Source organism: Lepus europaeus, chromosome 15 (assembly GCF_033115175.1).
Source record: "Lepus europaeus isolate LE1 chromosome 15, mLepTim1.pri, whole genome shotgun sequence".
Classification (NCBI taxonomy): Eukaryota; Metazoa; Chordata; class Mammalia; order Lagomorpha; family Leporidae; genus Lepus; species Lepus europaeus.
The window spans coordinates 82,674,297-82,683,096 of NC_084841.1; positions in this window are offsets into that span (position 1 = coordinate 82,674,297).

Genomic DNA, 8,800 nt, shown 5'->3' on the forward strand with positions numbered 1-8,800 from the left:
TCTAAGTACTATCACTTAGAAGTCATTTTCTAGCAATTAATGTTGAAACTGTTTGCCGGAAGTCTGAGTAACGGACCAGTTGTTTTGTGGTAATCCAGATGCTGCAGAAAAATCATCTGAGCCCTTAGAATGCCCTGGCACCTACCAGCTGGGTGACCTTGGGCAGTCAGAGCCTCACAAGTCTACTTGCTCATCCGTAAAATGAAGTCATGAGACTACGGACTTCGTATAAATAAGTTCAAGAACAAAATAGCCACAGTCCATAGCTTTATTTTGTCAGTCATTGATATCTTCAACCTTTATCAATTCTCCCTCCAAATAGGTTAATTGAATTTGAATATTCACAAATTTAAGAGTCTTTAATATTTCTTAGCTCCCAAAACCATGGTTTTGCTCCAAATATTGTAACAGCAGCACCTCCAATTTTGATGAGCTCAGCTCCTGATAGTACGATATTCATGTAAGGATGATTTACAAAAGATGAGCTTTCTCGATTCCAAATGGGTATGTAGTATTGTTGCTGTCATCTAATTTTGTTTCAGTTAGAAGTAGCCTTTTAATTTTTTATATAAGCTTTACAGTCATTTTTATTAACTTTGACATCAACTCAAACTGTGTAAGCTTAACAGTGACATTAAGTAGTAAATAAATCCTTTGCTCTTTGGTATTGCCTACATCTGCTAGGATTAGGTAGCTTCTTAAAGGGCCACAATGGGGGGTTAAATATGTGATGTCCAAACAAACTAGGTAAAGCTCTAAAGCATCACTTATAGCCCAGCCTAAGTGTTGTCTTTGTCCCATTTGTGTTTACCATGGTTTGTATTGTCATTGCTGGGAGCTATCTTCCTAACTTAGAGTACTTTTTAGATACATGATGCCTTCAATCAGTTTCAAATTTTCCACAAGGAATGTAGGAAAATCTGCTAAAATAAGAGCCTCCAAGTAAAACCAAGTATCTGAACATGTTCTGTTCTTCTCCCAACTTCTACAATCCTCTACCACTTCAGACTTGGACTCAGAAATAGTAAGCCTGTGTCACAGATAGTCCCATCCCAAGACCTGTGCAGCCAATGATCCTGTGGTATGAATTTGTTTCTCCATGTCTCACATTTCATGTCATCTCAGTAACGCACAAGGTTTGTTGACACACTAAGGAAAACTCTTGAGATGGGGCTTCTTTGGCTTCCCAATTAGACTGGTTTATAAATAAGAATGAGTAGTCTAAAATCCAGAGTTGATGACTTTTTATAATGAATGTTAAGATTATAAAGTCAGGTGAAAGCCTTCAAAAAGCTAAAATACCTTTCCCTGAATGAAAGAGTATTTACTATCTGCCAGATATTTTTTAAAAAACTTTATGTCTTCAAGGATGAAAATTTTCCAGTTTGGAAACTATCTTAAGCGTTTACAAGGGGACCACATTGTGGCACAGTAGGCTAAGCCACCTGTGGCACTGGTTTGTGTTCCAGCTGCCTCTCTTCTGATCCAACTCATGCTTGTGGACTGGGAAAGCAGTGGAAGATGGCGCAAGTGTTGGGGCCTTGCCCCTATGTGGGAGAATCGGAAGAAGCTCTTGGCTTTGGATTGGCTCGGCTCCGGCTATTGAGGCAATTTGGGGAGTGACACAGCATATGGAAGACCTTTCTCCGTCTCTCCCTCAATACCTCTAAGTAAGTAAATTTTTGAAAAAGAGTAGGGGCTGGCACTGTGGTAAAGCAAGTTAATGCCCTGGCCTTAAGCGCCAGTATCCCTTATAGGCACTGGTTCTAGTCCCAGCTGCTCTGTTTCCGATCCAGCTGTCTGCTATGGCCTGGGAAGGCAGTAGAGGATGGCCCAAGTCCTTGGGCCCCTGCACCCGTGTGGGAGACCCAGAGGAGGCTTCTGGCTCCAGACCAGCACAGCTCCAGCCATTGCAGCCAACTGGGGAGTGAACCAGATGGAAGACCTCACTCTCTCTGCCTCTCCTCTCTGTGTAAGCTGACTTTCAAATAAATAAATAAATCTTTAAAAAAAAAAAAAAAGTTTATAAGTAGGGGCCAGTGCTATGGATGGGATAATCTTCCACCTGTGGGGCCAGCATCCCACATAGGTGCCAGTTTGAATCCCAGCTGCTCTACTTCCATTCCAGCTCCTTGCTAACGTCCCTGGGAAAGCAGTGAAAGATGGCCCAGGTGTTGGGCCCTGCACATGCGTGGGAGACCCGGAAGAAGCTCCAGGCTCCAGATCCGCTCATCTCCAGCTGTTGCGGCCATTAGAATACACCAGCAGATGGAAAGATGTCTCTTCCTCTATCTCTGCCTCTCAAAATAAATCTTTAACAAGAAGTTTGAGTGACAGGTCAATGAAATGGATATAAGCCATAGAAACATCGGGGCCGGCGCTGTTAATCCTCCGCCTGCAGCGCCAGAATCCCACATGGGCACCGGTTCGAGTCCCGACTGCTCCACTTCTGATCCAGCTCTCTGCTGTGGCCTGGGAAAGCAGAAGATGGCCCAAGTCCTTGAGACCCTGGCACCTTCTTGGGAGACCCAGAAAAAGCTCCTGGCTCCTGGCTTCAGATCGGCTCAGCTCCAACCACTACAGCCAATTGGAGAGTGAACCAGCAGACGGAAGACCAATCTCTCTGCCTCTCCTCCTCTCTGTGTAACTCTTTCAAATAAAATAAATCTTTATAAAAATAAGCCATAGAAACATTGTGTAAGATCCCCCAATTTTTAGCTTTTACTCATGTATTTATCAGGTTTAACTTAAATTCATCCTTACAGAGAAGCCAATGCTTAACGACACACTGACTTTACCTTCCTTGTTTTCATGAACATACTTGGTAGTTGTACCCTGGCTTTTCTCAAAGCAGTCACTCTAGTTTTTTCTTACCTTAAACTTGTTCTTTTTGACTTACTGCCTACACATATTGCGTCATTAAAACTTTTTTTTGCTCTTAAAGGATACGGTGTTTGTTTTCTATCATATGCTGTTCTAAATGCAGCCCAAACTACTGTGGTGCTATGCTGAGTGCTGGGGAGATGATGCAGTTAGATGTAAAAGTTTCTTATGGCTGTGATGTAATAAGAACTTAATTTCTTGGAACTGTTAGCATGTAACAGGGATGAACCAGTCCAACACCTATGGTGCAAATGTGTCACCACCGCATTGTTTCTCCTAATTAAATCAAATCATATGCAACACATCTTGCACCACGCAGACAGCCAATTTCGCTTCCTGGAGCTCCCCTAACTTGCATGCTCCAGAATTCCAATGGTTTGTGCATTCCTGAAAGAGGTTGGGTATCTCCCAGACAACATCATCCACTGCCACTGAGCTTGGCCCCGTCTAAGGCAGTCATCCTCCCCTTGCCCAGGCCTGCAGCTTCTGGGACAGGTGTCAATACAACCCTTCAGAGCAAGGTCATTGCACTGCCTACCCCACTTTGTTGGCACCACCATCAGGCCACGGGTCCCCAAGCACCCTACTTCAAGCTGCCAATCGTAGGCTTTACCTTCCTGCACACATGTCTGAAAGAGCATCGGGACAACCAGTAACACAGTGGGGCTTGGCCATTCATCATCCCTCAAGATCCAGAACAAACCTACTGAGCCTGTATTCTCTGCAAGGCATTGGCCAAGGCCTTAGTCTGCAACAGTAAGCAGGATTACAGTCAAGGCATTTAAGTAGAGTTTCACCTTGAGCAAGTATTTCCCAAGAAAAGGCAAATCCTCTTTATGTTTTTACTTCCCAACTATGGTCCGGCTGCCACACATTTGTGGGACTGGTTACTGCAAAGTGAATTGGGCATCTTACTACACTAGAAATAAGCATGTTTATCCTTTGTTTCCATTACTGCATCCGAATCCCCATCAACATTAACTCCCTACCCTTCAACTTTTACAAGGGACACTTAAGGGATTCAGTTTCCCTTCCCTCAAAATTCTCTCCCTCCATCTCCACAACAGACACCCATACTCCTCTAGGAATAATACACCACCTGCACATGTGACCCCATTCTTTAAGACATGACTCCACTGGCCTCTCCTCCTCCCTTGTTTCTTGCCTACAAGTAACTCCCCATCCTCAACCCTTCTTGCACTGACCTCCAAACTCACAGTCAGCTCTATCCCTTCGGTATCATAAACCTTTCCATATAGCAATCTCAGCTTGTCCTAGTCCCTGGAAAGAACTCCCAATCCCAGATCAACCTTTCACAAAATTCCAACCAATATTCCCAAGGTACATATATGTTCTGTGTAACATTAATTCCCATTTTGATCAGACTACAGAATTCTGTTGTAAAATGCCTAGGAAATATGCATACAGTAACACCCTCTATAATATTCAGAATACATAGAGCATATAAACACCTCTAAGGAGGCAAAATAAAACTTATTCATCATCTCCAAAATGTATGATGGCCACAGAACAGCATTCCCTGTTGAAACTTATTTACATACCACAGAACTAGGTTCCTATTATAGCTACCAGGACACTTCCATCTAGCTACCCTACTGTTTTTTGCAAACTATTTTGATTATCATAGGCAATAACTCTTGTAAAATAGAGAAAACCCCAATCCAACTCATTAATGTTAAAACTCACTTTCAAATGACTGCTTTAAGTCTAACACAGAAATGCAACCAGTCCTCCAAATCGGTCTCAAACTAGCACTGTGATAGCTCCCAACCCACTCTGTCTGTGCCCCTACCTCTTCACCCATAGTGAAGATGAGCAACTCTTTTTTCTTTTTTTTAACTTTTATTTAATGAATATAAATTTCCAAAGTACAGCTTATGGATTACAATGGCTTCCCCCCCATAACTTCCCTCCCACCTGCAACCCTCCCCTTTCCCGCTCCCTCTCCCCTTCCATTCACATCGATTCATTTTCAATTCTCTTTATATACAGAAGATCAGTTTAGTATATATTAAGTAAAGATTTCAACAGTTTGCCCTCACATAGCAACACCAAGTGAAAAATACTATTGGAGTACTAGTTATAGCATTAAATCACAATATACAGCACATTAAGGACAGAGATCTTATAAACTACCGATTTTATTCCTCTACTTGGAAACCTACGGATCACCCACCACACACTGGTCTTCTTAGGGAGGCTTTGTTGCACTTGTCTTCACATCCACCTCCATTCGGACTCTTATTCCAAATCAACTTCTAAATCAAAATTTTTAATTGGAAGGTATATTACACAGACTTACCAACACTTGTTTTGCATTCACATTGGTGAAATCCAAGTTCAGTCCTTACTGTGTCAGGTTGGAAAGTGGCTTAGCATCTCAGTTAAAAAATAGATTCATTTGAAAGGCAGAATTAGACGGATGGAGCAACATCTCCCATCCACTAGTTCACTCCCCAAATTAGTGCTACTGCCCGGGCTGGACCTGTCTAAAGGTAGGAGCCTGGAGCTTCATCCAGGTATTCCCACATGGGAACAGGGGCCCCAATACTTGGACTTTCCTCCACCATTTTCCCAAGCACATTAGCAGAGAGCTGGATAGAAAGTGGAGCAGCAGAGACTTGAACCAGGGTTGCCAGTGTTGCAGGCAGCCTTACCCACTCTGTCACAACGCAGCACTGTATTTGTGTTTCTAAAACTCTTATCCAAGAACATGGAGTTCAACCATGCAGATCAGAGAGTTGTCTTGAGCATTAAATGAAATAATGGATGTAATACTCTGAGCACAATACCTAGCTTATAATAACTTCTCAATTAAGTGAGGTTTTCCTTTCATTTTTATTTGTTTGAAAGGTAGAGGGAAAGCAACAAAGATCTTCCATCTCCTGGGTTCATTCTCAAAATTACAACCAGGACAGGATCAGGCCAAAATCAGGAGCCCAGAGCGCTCAAGTCCTGGCTCTGCTGCATACTCCAGCTTCCTGCTGATGCACACCCTGGGAATCATCTGGTGGTGGCTCAAGTAGTTGGATCACAGCTACCCACCTGGGAGACTCAGACTGAATTCCAGGCTCTTGGCTTTGGTTTGGCCCCATCCTGGCTATTCTGGGAGTTTTGGGGGGTGAACCAGCAAATGGGTGATGTCTCAGTATCTCTCTTTTAAATAAGAGAGAGATAGAAAGACAGAAAGGTCATTCACTGGTTCATGCCCCAAATGGATGCAATCGCCAGAGTTGGGCTGATTATAAGCCAGGAACTTCTTCCAGGCTTCCCACAAGGGTGCAGGGGCCAAGCACATGGACCATCTTCCTTTGTATTCCCAGGCCATAAGCAAAGAGCTAGATCAGAAAAGGAGCAGCTGGAACCTGAACCAGTGCCCATATGGAATACCAGCACCATAGGCGGATGCTTAGCCCACTACACCACAGTGCCAGCCCCAAACAAAATTTAAGCATATTTATAGACATGGGAAAGCGTTCAACAAGGAGCATATGTATAATTTTATACTAGGATAGCACCTTTATTTTTAAAACACACAAAGGCCAGTTTTTCAGTGATAATATAGAAGTGAAAACATAACTGGAATGATTTATTTTAGAAGACTCTACTTCTGATTCTGTTTTAAAAATATACATTAATTCCCCAACAGAAATAGTATGTCCTTTTAATTCTTACTACTCAATTATTTAAGAAAACAAGGGAAGTCACAGTATGAAGAATCAGCAAATATTTAAGTCTATGGGTCACTAATCTAGAAATATTTTACATTAAACTAATCCATACACATTTAGGTATACATAAATACACACGTAGAAATTAAGAGAACAGCTGTCAATCTCTGTTGGAGCAGTTTTGAGTGATTTTGAAAAAAATCAAAATAACCAGGAATTAGAACTCTGAACCTTCAAACCGACTTCACTGGAATGAGTATTCTGGTGCAACACGTTAGGTTTCCACTTGAGACACCCACATCTCGTACCACAGTGCCAAGTTCAAGTCTTGGCTACTCCACTTCCAATTCAGCTTCCTACCAACATGCCTGGGAGGCAATAGATGAAGGATCAAATTAAATACTCAGGTTCCTGCCACCTTCATGGAAGACCTGTATGGAATCCACAGCCCAGCCATGGCTACTGCAGGTATCTGGGGAGTAAACCAGCAGATGGAAGACATCTCCCACCCGTTTCAAATAAATCTTAAAAAATAAAGTCATTAAACACCCCTAACTCTAACACCTAAACTGAGGGTATAAACCCCCAGGGCTTAATTACCAACTAAGAATTCCATCCTTAGAATTAAATCAGTGCATTCCACCCATGAACAAAACAGAACTTCATGATATACTCTGTAGTCTGCAGTTTCAAAAATTTAAGAATTTAAGAATCGAAACTTATCATCTCAGACCATCTGCTGTACTTCTCCCAAGCTATTGTTGCTTCCTTAATCTCTCCCATTTTCTTTCTCAGCTGCCATCCACTCCTTGAAGAGAAACCAGTCACCACGCCAAGCACACGTGTATTTCACACCCTTCTGTGAAACCCTTTGTACCTAAAACTTACCTTTGAAGAAAACTCACAAGTGAAAAGGAAGCCTTTATAGAATTTATTGTGTGCATCAACTATGGTATCTTTCATCTCCCGACTTTGCCTTAGGAGTTCCAGTCTCATAAATTTAAAGATGAGGAGTCTTTTTCTAAAAATGTAGTGCCTCTCCTGGACTCGCTGCTTTTATTATTTTGCCTTTGATCAATAAATGTCCAGGGTACACAACACTTTGAAGTTTATCCCACCCACTCTGCCCTCACTTTCTATCATAACTGTCATTTCCTTCCAACCTAATAGCTAGGCTAAACAATGGGCTTTAAAAAAAGGTAGCTTCATTTTTTTTTTCTTTCAATTCATGCAAGACAGCACTTTTGTTTCTTCTTCTTTAAAGTTTAATTTGATCCTCGTTTAAACCCAAAGTCTCGTTTAAATTTAGCACAACCAGCCGAGAGTGTTGAGGTGTGAAGAAGGTAGGCTAGAGGAAGTTTTACATGAACTAACTTACTTGACATTCTCCAACTCGGACTCAGTTTCCCGGTTATCAGAGTCACCGCCTAACTTGAAACCTCTCCCCCTTGCCTAACTTCAGCTACCTCCTGTAACTCTTGAAACGCTCACAGTTTAGGATCTATGGGAGGACAGCAACAGAAGTGCGTGAGAACAGGCGGTCACTTCCTCCTCCTGGAGTCCCTTTGTCACCTGACTTTGCAGGATCCCTGCCTTCTGACCTATAGGAGGTAGAATACTCTGGCTCCCAGGCTTGGATCTCCATGTACATTCATTCTCACTGGGGTTTCATTTACTCCTGATTTCAACACTGGCACCAAACTTTCCTAGACTCAGACTTCCCAAGAATTATTTGTATCCCCAATTAGAAATTTTGTTTTAAATCTCTAAGTACGTAATATTTATATGAATCCAAGGTTAAACCTATGTAAAAAGTCAAAATTCACCTCCATTCCTCTATTCCTTCCCTCCCCCAAAAAGGACTACCATTTTATGACACTTTATGTCAACAATGTTTCTTTTACAAAATAAGTACATTGGCAAAAGAAAAACTGAATCAACTGTCCAAATGGTGATGCAATCATACAGAAAAAAGAACAGTTCTCAGGGCTTTGGAATATAGCATTTGATTGTCCTTTTGGAATCAACTCTAAGGATAAATACAGCTGCCAAGCAAGCTTTCACATCATTCACTACTTACTTCAGCATAATCAAACTGATCCTACAACTAAGGTTTTACATCATAGGGCCCAGCATCATGGCATAACAAGTTAAGCCACCACCTGCAACACCAGCATCCCACATAAAAGCCAGTTTGAGTCCTGGCTACTCCACTTCCAATCTCA